This window comes from Phalacrocorax carbo, chromosome 1, assembly GCF_963921805.1.
Source record: "Phalacrocorax carbo chromosome 1, bPhaCar2.1, whole genome shotgun sequence".
Classification (NCBI taxonomy): domain Eukaryota; kingdom Metazoa; phylum Chordata; class Aves; order Suliformes; family Phalacrocoracidae; genus Phalacrocorax; species Phalacrocorax carbo.
This window is the reverse complement of record NC_087513.1, coordinates 91,709,751-91,723,369: the sequence shown is the minus strand read 5'-3', so window position 1 is coordinate 91,723,369 and position 13,619 is coordinate 91,709,751. Positions and strand designations below refer to the sequence as shown.

Here is a 13,619-nt window from a genome sequence, read left to right as displayed (position 1 = left end):
CCTACATCCTGATAGCCCTTCATTTCCCCTCCCCCGATAATTAGTCTAAAAGACCCTCTTCCTGACTAAAGAGGTTAGTAAAGTAGAATCTCCATATCGTGATCACAGCAGATCCATTAACCTTGTGGGACAGTAACACAAAGCACACATCAACTGAGAGCCAAGCAGTGATCCTAGACTGTAAGTTGGAGTCAAAGATCACTAGTTAAATCCACTAAAAACAGCATGTGGTCCCTCCTTTAATATGTAATACAGCAGGTGATGGAGAACTGATGGAAATGAGAAATTTTGTTCTCATTAGCATCCATTGTCCTAATGTCTTGAAGCTTGGCCTCTAACTTCGCATCACACACAGATTCAGCAAATCCTGTGGGATACTCTGGTACCTAGGCAGAAGAGAGGACTGTTTCGGGGTTTAGTGATCTGGGGCAGACAAATGAAAGAAATAAATGGCTTCTTCGTTTCACTTGTTTCCTGCGGAAGAAAGCATCTGCATCAAAATGAGTTTAAGCATAAGGGAATACATTCTCAATGTGTTGCACAGGGATTTAGCCACATGACTCCCATTGATGTTTATGGGAAATGAGTGGCTAAATCCCCATGTAATAGGTTGAAATTTTAGCCCAAGGAGACTGACTGTGGAGGAACTCGTCAAGGTCTTTGCTTACAAAAATTGTGAGCGTATCAACCATTCTCAAATACCATCTCTCTTTACTGGTATACAATCAAGTGGACCCCTTGAAAGGGACCAGTAAAATTACCTCTATTAAAAGGTTACTGAAAAACTTTAAACTGCTCTACTAGCGAGTGCACGAACATGATCTGTGGGTAAAGGGGCATGTCAGAGGGTGACTTTTGTGTTGATCATGTCACTTTTTACAAGCTGATGCTCTCCTGAAAGACAAAAATAAGGGGTTATTGAATGATTTAATGCTTCAGACTTCAGCAACAAAAGGTTTCTAGCAGCATGGACATCCTGCTATAAAATGCATCAAGAAGAGCTTCTAACCATAGTTAGTCTCAGTAGGTTGCAAGAAAAGAAGGAAGATGCTAAATCCCTTGGCTTTTCTCCTGCCTTAAGGAGGATGGAGATAAGCGTCAGCTTAAAGTGAGAGAATCTCTTCTATTTTCCAATTACACAGATACAGGCCTACCGCAAGCCAGAAAATTTTCAGTAGCCAAAATTTATGACCAGATCGGCTATATGAATATCAGATTAGAGGTTTAACCAGGAAATACAAGTCTAATTCTTTCCTCAACCGCATGGCAGTTACTTCTCAGGGTAAATTAACAACGGACTAGCCTATTTCTGCCTAAAATACATAGTCGGGGTAACAGTGTTTCTGTGAGACCCGCATCCCTTCGGCAGCAATGCCAATGGAATTCTTCAGCTATTTACCCTCTCTCCCCTCTGGTCCCCCCCCAACCCAAGAGGGTGTTATGGAGCTAGTATGGACAAAATAAAAATGTTTTAATGTAGCAGATCATTAGATTATATTCTATCATCCTAGTGCAGGTTTAAATGAAGTCTAGTTGAAGTAGGGTGATTATAGAAAGTAGGTTCTTTGGAGATGTGCAGCCAGGGGGAAAAATTGTTGCATTTCTGTAAATATTTGGTTATAGCCACTGGAAAAAAACCTTCCTGTAGAGGTTAGTATTCATGATTATTATATAGACTTGAAAAACCTCTGAAGGTTTTGATTACAGCAGAAGACTTTTTTTTTTTTTGACAATTATAAACCATCAGTCAGCGGCATTCCATGAAGTTAGAGCAATGCACACCTATTTTTCTTTGGCCATCACACGACAATTTCAAAAGATATACTGCAGTCCTCTGTGTGTTTCAACTCTGAAATACTGTATATGCGAAAATTAATCTGGCAGACTCTTCTGAAATCGCAGGCTTCTGGGATGAGCAAATGGGTACAGTTTTCTTTTAACTGTTTTTTGAACCCCATGTGTTGAGAGAAAACAACAGAATGGAAATTGCTCATCAAAATGTTAACTTGTGGCACGGCAGAGCCCCAAAGCAGGTGCGTGGCATGCCGTTCCCTTCACTGACATGCCTACCACATGGCACCCAGTTCTGCCACCTCCATCCCTTCCTTTTGGAATCCCTCCTCCGGCAAACACAGAAATGTGGCTTGACACCGAGTCTAGCACAGAAGTGATGTGACCTTTCAGAGAGCAGGCAGTTTCAGAAAACCTTCATTTAGGATAATCCCTCATGGAATAATCCTTTGGATTAACGGTAGCGACCAGGGTTCTTCCAGCCCAAACGTAACTATGTTTCAGCTAATACTTTTGCTATTAGCATATCTAGTCAGAAAAATAATATGATCTTGCTAATTCAAGCTAAAAGCTAGGACGCTGACCTATCACAAATAACTGAATTTTTCAAATTAACATTTTAAAACATTGAACAGACAATACAAAATATAAATAAATAAAGGACAAAGCATCACAGAGCATACTTTGTTCATTTATTTTGACAACTGCTTAGGTTTAATTTGTGAAAATACTTTACAGTGTACAAGTCAATGTGCTATGATGAACTTTCTAAAAATAACGAAAGCCTCATCATATTTGAATGAATGTCTATCCCTGGAGCTTGTAGCTGGAACTGAAAGCCACTAAAGGTGACTGAGATTTTCAGAGAAAATAGGGGAGAAGAAACATCCTTTTGACTTGTTTTTACTCTTCACAGTGTTCTGTGTACTTGGACATCACAGACTGCAAGAAGCCAAAACCAGTTCTGTCTCCTGGATCCTTTAGCCCCCTGCTAAACCTTAGTGAAGGATCACGCAGATTTCCCCAAAATGTCTAATGTCAAATACAAAATTGTCCCGACATCTGGCATCCACCCACGTTTGCCTTGTATAGGGCCTTGCCAGACTTTCGCTGGGGTCTCAACCTGATACGCTTAATTTCAGATACCTGCTCACAACCAGGTTTCAGGTAAAGAAATGGATTTGAAATGAAACTGCCCATGGGCCTAGAATAAAATTTCACTTGCTCCAAAATCCCACATTTCTAGAGATACTACCTGGAATTTTAGAAGTCACTTTGGAAACATGAGCTCAAGGGTATAAAAAGTTTATCTTCACAACCTTTCCCCCCCCCCCCCCTTAAAAATGCAAGAAAATACTCTGTTCTTCTAACGCATAAAGAAAATGTTGCTCCATTTTCTCCCACAGTATGCAATGAAAGCATAGGATACCTTATTAATGTTCTTTGAAGAGAAGCTATCAAGACTGTACTATGTGGGTATTTGTCTCAGGGCTTAATCTATCACTCCCTTCCTGTGCAAAGCACTGAACTAACAGTTCACCAGTTTTGTTATTGCGTTTGTTCAGGGTGGCCTGGAGGTGCCAGAGATCACCCTACTGCTCTTTTCTGGAGGAGCACATGAAGCCCTAACACACTTCTCTGTAGGATCCAAAGGCCTCTGCATCCCCACCCAGGGAATGCATCTTCCTTTTGCTTCTGCTTTCATGCAACAGTGTTTCCCCATGGGTTTACATTTCCTTTTCCCAGCTAGAGAGAGTGTGCAGTAATCACCTGAAATGGGGAACTTTTGAGGTTTCAGAACAGAAGGAAATCTCTCTGGAAAAAGATAATGGCACAAAGGAAGTCTAAGAAAATCCTGGTAATGCCAGGCGAATTATCAGGCTGCAGGGAAGTCTGTGGGCTGCAGCAGCCCTTCATCAGTGGCCCTCGTATATTTGCTGAATTCAAGTTTCTTTTAGAAATAGCAGTACGAACAACTACTGTTTCTGGTGGTGAAGCAGAGTTGCCACGCCAGAGCACACACGTGTGGCACTCTTTCCAAATCTTTAAGGAAAAAAAAAAAAAAACGAGATTGGAGCAAAACTTCTCACAGATTCTGTTCTTAAAGAAACATAAACCCTCAACGATTTCAGCCACTGGGTTCCAGCAGCTGCTGTTTATTCCTTTCACCCACAGAGTGAAAGCTGAAGAACAAAAGGCTGAGGACAGAGTACTGCAAGTGAGCTGGCGCGAGTCAAAGAATTACACTGAACCTAAGTAGACTAGAGATGAAGAGGGACGTTAGTAGTACATGTTATGCTGATGGCACATTTATATACCACGCTACAGGACTGACAGAACAGGTAACAGTCAGGGGAAGCATTTCATTGACGGGAATGGGCTGGAGAAAAGTGGAGGGCTTGACCAAAATGGTTACACAAAGCATTCCTAGTAAAATATAATGCAGCAGTAACCATCGTTATAATCTTTATTACAGAGTTAGCACAGTTTACTACTCAGGTGTGCCATAGTATTCAGAGGTGAAAAAGGGGCAGCTCTTGCTATGCGGACAAATCATTGACGGGATTTTCAGGCTTGCCATTCTCCTGTGGCCAGAGGTAAATAACTCACAGATGTAGTTTGATTTCAGCCATGGGATGGCAAAGGGAGAACCAAGTCATAGCTCCGCAGATACTCAGTTGCTCCACTGGCAGCCTCAGTCTTTCCTTTCTCCTCAGGATGGAATTTATTATCATAGCTCTGAGCTCTGACTTTATTCTTAGTGGCTGAATTTGTGTCCAAATATCTCTTTGCTGGTTGCTTAGACTAGGTGGGGGGGTATTTCCCTAGAGGATCATGCTGTTTGAGGACAATAAACAGGTCTAAAAATTCATTATTTTTCTTTAACCCCCACCTCCTCATTATCATTTTGCAGTGGTAAATACAAAGAGCAGAGAAGCAGTGAAAAGAGATGATGTGCAGTACCTATGACAAAATACAGAAGCATTAAAGTGACGCTTCCTGTCTTCTTTACTTGGAGATGTAGTTAGCTGACATGCTAGAAATCATAAAACTGAAAAGCAAGTCTTTTCAGCAAAAAAGTGATTTGCTACTTTTTAAAGATTATTCATCGCCTACATTGCACGGGAGAACCTAAGTCCCCAGGAGTTGTTGGGATACATGCTGTGTGGCTTTTGAGATGAATACCAACCTCTGACTATCAGCTGAGCTGCATTCAGAGCCGTCTGGTGCCCTGTGGTCTAACAGCATGAATTCTCAGGGTATGCAGCGTGGATCAACCCACCCCTAAGCCTGGTGGGCATAGCCTTCCCTGGGCAAAGCTCACTCACACCTCAGCATTACTGAGGCAAAGCTCAAGAACCTTTTCTTCCCTGTGACTGTCTTAATAGAGAGATGTGTCCTTAGAAGAAATGCTGGGATGAAAATGTCAGAGTATTATTCAGTACTTTCCTGAAATTTTCCAGTGCTGCTCTTACTCAGGATTAAGTTCTACTTTATTTTGTTGTACCAACAAACAAACAACAAATCCAACCCCAAAGCATTTAGTCTAAATCCACTGGAGTTTTATTGCACTACTGCTTAAGTGGGAACAGACCTCAAACGCTACTTCTCCTTTTCTGAAAGCAGAAGACCTCAGCACTTGAGCTCAGAAGCTTGACCATTAATTGTTTGTATTGCAGGGCCTATGACATACTTAAGTAGCTGAGCACAACAATAAACACAATAGCCAGTTCATTAAATCATTCTTTGTTAAGACCTTCCAAAGCTTTGGGCTTAAGCCTCTTAAAATTGAAATAATTATGCTATTTTTTTAAACAAATGAGCAAACATAACTCACACAAAAAGGGGAAAGCACAACAGAGTCTTTGATGTATGCATCGTCACTGTGATGCCTTACTGAGATTAAACTATGTGTCTAACACCACTAAGAGGTTTCAGCAGCTCTTTGCAAGGAGAAGCTGAAATCAGGAAGGGCTATAAAGTGCGGCCGTTGCTGTCACCTCTCCTGCAACAGCTTTCCTTGGCCTGTCACATCATGAGAGAGGCTATCAATAAACTTTGTAGAGTGGTGTTTGTGGTCCCTCTTGCGTCTGTAAGATCCTGTCAAAACCTTGACTTGTTGGCGCACCCTGCCAGGCTCTGACAATGACTGGAGATGACAAAAGGTGGGAGTAGGAATGAAGGTTTGCTGCCTTGGGCAAGTTTGTTCTTTTAACGCAATGTGCTAATATTCCAGCTTCGAAAAATGGAGCCAAACTATTCACAGCCTTCCAGGTATTAGGCAGGCATTTTACACAAGGCTACTTAGATAAGGCTAAAATACTTCAATAAAATACTACTGTGATGAGTGCACTGAATTATGCTCGCTTTTAAATAAAATCACAATCCTCACCCTTTCTTTTGCCACACAGCTCCGGCTGCCTACAGCTCGCTCGTTTCTCCTCTCCGTGCCAACGTTGCAGCCTCACTGCAAAAGAACTCTGTTTCTCCCTAAAACATCCTGCACCTTTTCTCACATCATATGTCATGGACGGAATCTTTGCCTTTCCCTTCCTGTAAATACCTTTAGTATATGAATTCACACACTATTAGCATGAGAACACGTTCTAAGGAAAGCAGAAGAGAGATGCAGAGCTGAGCAAAAGACTTTAAAGAATAAATTGCCATCTTTTTTTTCCCACTGTTGCTACTATCTGCTTTTTCCCTTCCCTCAGCTGTGTAGGCTATGATGTTTGGTGTTCTGGCCATGTTGGACTAAGAGCCGGCTTCTGGTGGGTGCCGAGTGCCCCCTGTTCCTGAATGGGTTAATGACAGCTGCCAGTGCTTCATTTCATTTCTAGAGTTGTCCCCTAGATTATAAGCAGTTTAGGGATGGGCAGCGTTGCTTACGGGCTTGCGAAGCAATGTGTTCCTCTCTGGGAACAACAAATACAAACAATAATGGGTATGTTCAACATCCTATTCTATCAGATCATTAAATTGCTTTCTTGCAAGTTTTACCATTTCTTACAATTGCTGCCACCATGAATTTTAAGACAAAGCTCACACTGATATGGAAGTTACAGAATCGTGGCTTGGCGGAGGACTCCTGTGCTGTGGCACACCAGCCTCCAAGGCAGTTCTTCTTGGCAGGAGGGTGAAAATAAAAAGGTGATGGGGGGAAGAGGCAAAGCCCAATTTCCTTTTCCCCATGTAAGGTACCTCAGCCTGAAGCAGAGGGCTTGCAAACCACCTGCCTAGGACAGTTGTGGCCTCAGATCTAAGACTAGGTTCGCCTTCCTGTGCAGACACAAAGCGCATACAGCTTTAAAAAAATGCATAAATGAATTGAGAGTTAAAAACTACTAGAGAATACTCCCTGGGATTATCTGTACTATCAAGACAGGAAAACTTTGCAGATGCTACTGTCTCTCTAGAGGAATAAATGCTTGCATTTTAATATTCTCAGCAGCTGGTTCCTGTTGAATGCCATCAGGATGATTCAGCCACCCACCAGGAACACCAGTAGCAAGTGCACACACACAGAAATCTGCAAAACTTTCTGCTCTCGATGCCAGTGCTGTTACTTTGGCAGAGTCTGGTTTGTGTTAGCTATTCTTCATTACTACCAGTAGCAGGTTTAACTTCACCCTGGGATGGTGAAAGAAAACAACTAGTCCCTGGTGCTCCCCTAATCAATCCAACCTTCTGCTTCCTATTAGTAGTGCTTTGCCCAATCCACATCTTTAGCAGCTTAGTCTGTGGCTATCTCATTCACCTTCAGCCTTGCCACAAGTAACATATCTCTCCTGTGAGCTTGTCTCTTCAAAGTGGTGGCTCAGGCAGTTGATGTCCTTCCCCCTACAGTGGTCAATGTCTGATGAAAGGGACATCACCTTATATATATCTACATGAGACTCAAATGCGATAGATTACTTCCTCACCCTAGCTGATTAATTTATGTCTAAAAATATGAGGTCTGCTATCTCTCCCCATTTTTTAAAAAACCAACCTCAATGACGTTCCGTCTGTGGTCTGTGGATCACTTCCAGGTGTTTTATGGAGGTGCATCTGTCTAGCAGCAATAATGAAGCATTTACTTTTCCTCAAGTGGCAATGCTTCCTGTGGTTTTTGACCAGGTCAAATCACTCAAGGTTTCCTCTAATCTTACTGGGACAAATTTCTGCCTCTTTTTTGTCTGATATTTCTTGGAAGTAGACTGAACTGTGATGCCAATCTGCAGAACCCTACCTGGAGAGGACAGGAATTACATAAGACAGAACTAAACAGCACAGTCACTCAGAGAGACTGGGGGACCTGTGAAAAAGTCTTTCCTGCGAAAAAGGAAAGAGTCAATTTTAATTCATGTGATGACTGACAGCAAGAGCATGAAAATAAACTGCTCAAATGCAAAATGGCAGGAATGTAACAGAGCAGCTTCACCCATCTGGTCAGTAATGCCCACTTAAGTTTTCCTCCTTAGTACTATTGCCATTTCATTCGGCTCGATACATAAGGTGCTACAGGTGCACAGCAATGCACTATCAACATCTATTCTAAAATTATGGGGTTTAATCCCATCATCTCAGAGCAACCTAATTTCACCATTATTCAATGTTTTGGAAAAAAAGCATGTGTTCAACATGGAGAGCTCAGATCAAGCCAGCAGTGTTGGCCTTTCAATAGGAACAACCCCAAATACTGGTGCCGTACATATTGGTAACTCTCAAGTAATCTCTCAAGCAAATGAAAGAAATTTAGCTTTATTACCTGTGCCAAGTTGTTCTGATGTGGAAAACAAGCCAAACTAGAGAAGTCAGAGATTGTGCATTGAACAAGTGACAGAAACATTATGAACACAAGTGTTCTCATGTCAGATCCCTGATGTACCCATACAGCTTGTGACACCTACTGCTGACTGCAATGATATTCATCCTGATTAGAAGTGATGCTATCATATTCCTTACTTGCTTCACAACGAATATCTTCAAGAAGCTGTGTCATGTCCAGAATCCAGAGTGGTCCCTACCATGATCTCACCTTAAATCAACAAAGTTATGGAGCCGCCACTTGCTCATTCTAATGAGCGAAACAGTTAAGTGCCATTCAGAGTCAGCCAGGAGTCTGCATGAATATGGAAAAGAGAGGCAGGAGGGCAGCAGAAAGTGAGAGAATAATGTTTTATACTGAATTAAAAATAATAAAAAAAAAAGAAAATGTTAACTGCTTTCACAGTTTTCTGGTATTTCGTTTCATGTAAAACAAGAATTAAAATTCACAGAAATTAAAATAACTGAAAACCAGGGAGTTATTTTTCATTAAAGAATAAAAACAGTGTTTTGCTTTTTTTCTGCCTCAAAAAAAGAACAAGAGGAAGAGGAAAGAGAACATTTTAATTTCTTTTCTTTTTTTTGCAATCAATAATGAGGTTTTTTTGACCACTTCTTCCAGTAAGCTATCTCATTGGATGCGATGTGGCAACAAGGATCTGTTACCCATTGTGGTTTCAGGGCTGAGAATGGATTGGATTGTCTTCTCTGTTATTTTAGCCCCAAAGTATATTTTAAATAGCCTTAAAGAGAATGAAAATTCTTCTCATACCAGTGACAGGCAGAAATGGCTTTAGAAATGACTTTCATGTTTCCAACAGTTTCTGCTTTTTTCTCCTTCCGAGTAAACTTGCTTTTTCTTTGCTTGCACAAATGCAAGGGGATAGCCTGGTTTGAAAGATGTCAGAATAAACACTCAGTGATCCATCAGTCAACAAGAATCCCCAGATATGTGTTTCTAGTAAGCAGTGAGTGTCACGGAGTTTACTTCCACATACTTCATTCAAATCGGAGACAGGTCAGCCATACAAAGCCAGTTTGAAGGGCTGGCTTTGGGTTGGGTTTTTTTTTGTGTCTTGTTAAAAGCACATATCTTCTTAAAACCTACTCTGACTGGTCCAGACTGGCAGCATTTCAGTGCTTGGCCTTCAGTCACAACTCAGAAATTATCTTTTGTCTCATTCTATTTTCCCAGATTGGTTAGGACTAGACATGTGTTTTGAAAAGAAAATCAGAGTCCATTACAAAAATATTTTTTCTTTCGTAATAGAAACCAACCAGAATTCTACCTTGGCCAAAGGATTTTCTCAAGATTTAAGAGGAGAACACTAATACCTTCAAAGTGTGAAGAACTCATTCCACTCACACTTGGTGCTCCTGTAGCAGCAGCAACAAGCATTATCAGAGTTATTTCACAGGTAAAGGAAGACAGGAGAGAAATATTTGAGGTGAAGATGCAAGAATTCTTCATACTGAACTGAGTGAAACGCAAAGATAAAGGCAACCTTGCCACTTGTGCCTAATGATTTCATAGTGTTTTACAGGCCACATTGATCCCATCTTCTCAGCTGCCCCTGAGACAGGAAACAACTAGCTGGTTTTAGAGTCCCTTGGAATAATCTGGAGCAAGGGGGTTAAATGACCATTTCCAGGCTGCACCCTGAGCAGGCAGCGGGTGAGAAACATGTTCCAGCCACCAGAGCAAAGAAAGGTACTGCTCCGGAGAGGGCTGGAAGAGAAACAACTTGAGAAAACTAACAGTACACTTACCCTAAGAAAGTTTTACCCTCTTCTTTGTTCTTTTGTTGGTAGAAAAAGAAAATAGTTGTGTGTGTCAGAAGAGTTTTCTCTCGCCTAATTAGGCGTCCCTTTCGTTATGCCCTGAATGCTGGATTTTAATCCTGAGCACAGAGAGGCCTTGGGCAGAAAATTTGGCCAGTCTTTTTCACAAAGTCTGAATGTCTTCAGACCTTTCAAAACTGTACCAGCCACTCTCTAACCTGAAGATTAAGTGGTACGTTTTCAAAGCCGTAATGAGCTAAGCCCGCTGGCCTCCTGTGAGATAGGAAACTACCCACAGCTTGAGAAGCCATAGTCCATACTACCCAAGGTGAATTACTGCTACTATTTGCATTACATTCTTAACAAAATCTGATATTTCCCCATTTGTCCTGACCTTACGGACCATTGCAGATTACATTTGTTTCTCTTTTCTGTCCTTTAATAGCTTTATGATGCTTATCTTTTCACACTGCTTTGTGAGTCTATTCTCAAGACCTTTTCATTATATTCCCATCTCTTCCCCTCTTTATAACTGGATCTTCACCTTTACCCACATATTTTTTTCATTTCTGCCTCATCTACTGGGAAAGGAAAAGAAATCCACTGTCTCTGCATACTGCTCCTCTATTGACCCATTTCTTCTGTCGCCGGTAATTCCTCACATCTCACTTCAAATTCCACTACTCACCTTCCCATACCTTCAAACTGTACTCTGGGTGTCAAAAATTCACCACCAATCAGCAAAGTTTATTAATACCAAGCATGGGGAGAAGATTTCTGACAGTAGAGGGCTCCTTAATACATCAGACAAAGGCATGGCTAATGTTAGACAAATTCAGATCCAAAAGAAGTGAAATGGATTTTAAAACCTTCAGAGTAATTGACTTAAATATGTGGCCATTACCTTACTTACAGAGTTCAAGATGACCTGCCTTTCTGAAAGATATGTTCTAGCTCACCAGAAGAGAAGAGCTTTAAGAAATTCAGTAGGCTTTATCACATGAAGGAAACTAAATGGGACTAGGAGACGGGCCCTTGCTGCTTGACCATCCTCAGAGATGAAAAGGCACCAGTGTCCAATCTGACTCCGCTTGGCAGTGCAGTCTCATCTCTTTTCCCACCTGCTAGTAGACGTTGGATAGTTTGGGACAACTCTTTCCCTCTTCAGCTACAAGGACATTTCTCCCTGTTTGTGGGGGTTACCCTTTCCCAAGCAGGGGCTTCATGGCTGTCTTAAAAATGGTGATTGTGAGGATCTAAACAAATGCTTTCCCCTACCACCCATCTGTACACAGAGAGCAAAACAGAGCAACTTTTACTTTTCAAGAGCCTTTTCTCATTTTACAGCTCCAGTCCCTACCCCAGCTTCTGCTCAGGGCTTTTCTAGACTGCCTCCGATAAAACTGACCTAGTTATCACCAAGGTCCCCAGAAGCATCACTAAGAGCTCAAGATTAATATATTTTTTCTACTACATGGTCGAGGGATCTTAGCAGCCACAGAGCTGTTAGGCCCAAGACACATGAAGTTATCAATGACTTGATTTACATTAAATTACCATTTGGCGATTTATCTTCTTAATCATATCTATGGGAATATACAGTCATGTCTTAACTATGATACAACTGACAGATATGGAACCAACCAGCATCCAACATGTGGACTTCTCAAGGTCTGTTTAAATTCATTCTAAACTGTGGGTTTACGGCATTGCAAAAAGTTACTGAAAAAACATGAGTTAATATTTGTCCAGTTCTTTCACATGAGAAGTGCTGTTACTGTTGTCAAAAGTCTACTGTGGGCTTAAGTAGCTGTGAGAATGCAAAACAGTTTAAAATGTGAATAGCTTTCGTAACTAATAGCAAGTAGGCAATATAACAGATGGCAACTCACATGAAAGATAAACCACATCTTAATAACAATAACTTACATTCAGAGGGGTAGCGTTTCCTAGCGGTTAGAGCATGGGACTGGGATCCCCGGATTAGCAGGTTCTCCTCCTGGCTCTGCCACTGACTTGCTGTGTGAACTTAGAAAAGTCACTCAAAAATCTCTGTGCCTCAGTTTCCTCATCTGCAAAATGGAGATAATTCTTACAAATAACACCAGACTGCCGAGGGGAAAAGGCTCAAGTTGTTAGTTTTTATAATAGGCGTCATTTTGAGACACGTGAAGGTATAGGAGAGCAGTGTTTGCTGGTGCCATTATTCAGCCATTGATCAAATTGCAAAGCGGTTGCTTTGCTCAACACTGAGCGACTACAGTCACCCCTGGAGTGAGAGGTGGCAGCTGCTTAACTATCCTCCATGCCCTTATGGTACAGTTCAGGCCAGGAAGTGAATATTGCCCTGCCCAACTGACTCTTCAGAGGGAATTCAAGGAGGCCAAATATAATTACCTTCACTGAAATTCTGCCAGGACATTATGCAATCTTTAACAGTGGCTTGAATCTCTATTTTATATCTCCGACAAAAGGGAGCACCTACAGCTCTCCAGGTTTCTGTCATCATTAGTTGGCACATTACTTCGTTTTGATCAGAAACAAGATTGCTTCTCACTCTCTGACTTTGCTTTGTGCAGCCCTACAGAGTTTCACAAAGGTCCTCCAAAGCAAGCACCAGAACACTCTTATGCTGTCTGACATGAGCATAATACAAAATGAATAGGCTGAAAAATAAATGTCCCCCTTTGCTTTCCGCTATATATCAACTTTTTCTTTTTAATTTTTCTTTTCCTTTTTTTTTTTTTTTTAAATGAGCAATGGATTGAATTTTTAACTGTATGAGTAGTAGAGACTCTACTCAGAGAGGGTCCATTTTTGCCATGCTTTCCAGACAGAGATTTCCCCCTGACTTTGGTGAGAATGTAATGAAAATAGAAGTTAGAGAACTGGCCCAGGAGGGGAAAAATGGCTGGTTACAGAAAGGAAGATTCTTTGTAGGGTACACCTTGGTGCTTCAGCAATGCGCAGGCAATGGCACAAACTAAAGCTTGAAACCAACTTCCTGGTTTGCCTCATGAGTGGGGAAGGCTGTTTCAGATCAGTTCTGTTTTGCTCTCTTCAGCTGTACAGGGTTATTGTGGTCCTGATAATTTTCTGTGGCTTCTGAAGATTGTGGGGATATATTTCAACAAGCCAAAAAAAAAGTCACAAACAAAATCGTTATATCTATATATATGAATATATATATATATATATATAAAAAACAGCTGATCTAACTGAAGAAGACTCTGGCA

The 13,619-nt window shown here is 41.3% G+C and overlaps 1 protein-coding gene across 5 annotated transcripts in view; it reads right to left on the bottom strand.

Moving 5' to 3' along the window:
• ZBTB20 (zinc finger and BTB domain containing 20) overlaps positions 1 to 13,619 on the bottom strand; it is a 465,440-nt gene that overhangs the window by 73,592 nt on the left and 378,229 nt on the right. For 3 of the 5 annotated variants that reach the window (XM_064466348.1, XM_064466339.1, XM_064466367.1), the window contains one exon: positions 12,313 to 12,455. The exons of the other annotated variants lie outside the window; for them this stretch is intronic. The gene's annotated coding sequence lies outside the window, so the exon portion shown is untranslated. The remainder of the gene's footprint in view (positions 1 to 12,312; positions 12,456 to 13,619) is intronic. 5 annotated transcript variants of the gene reach the window in all.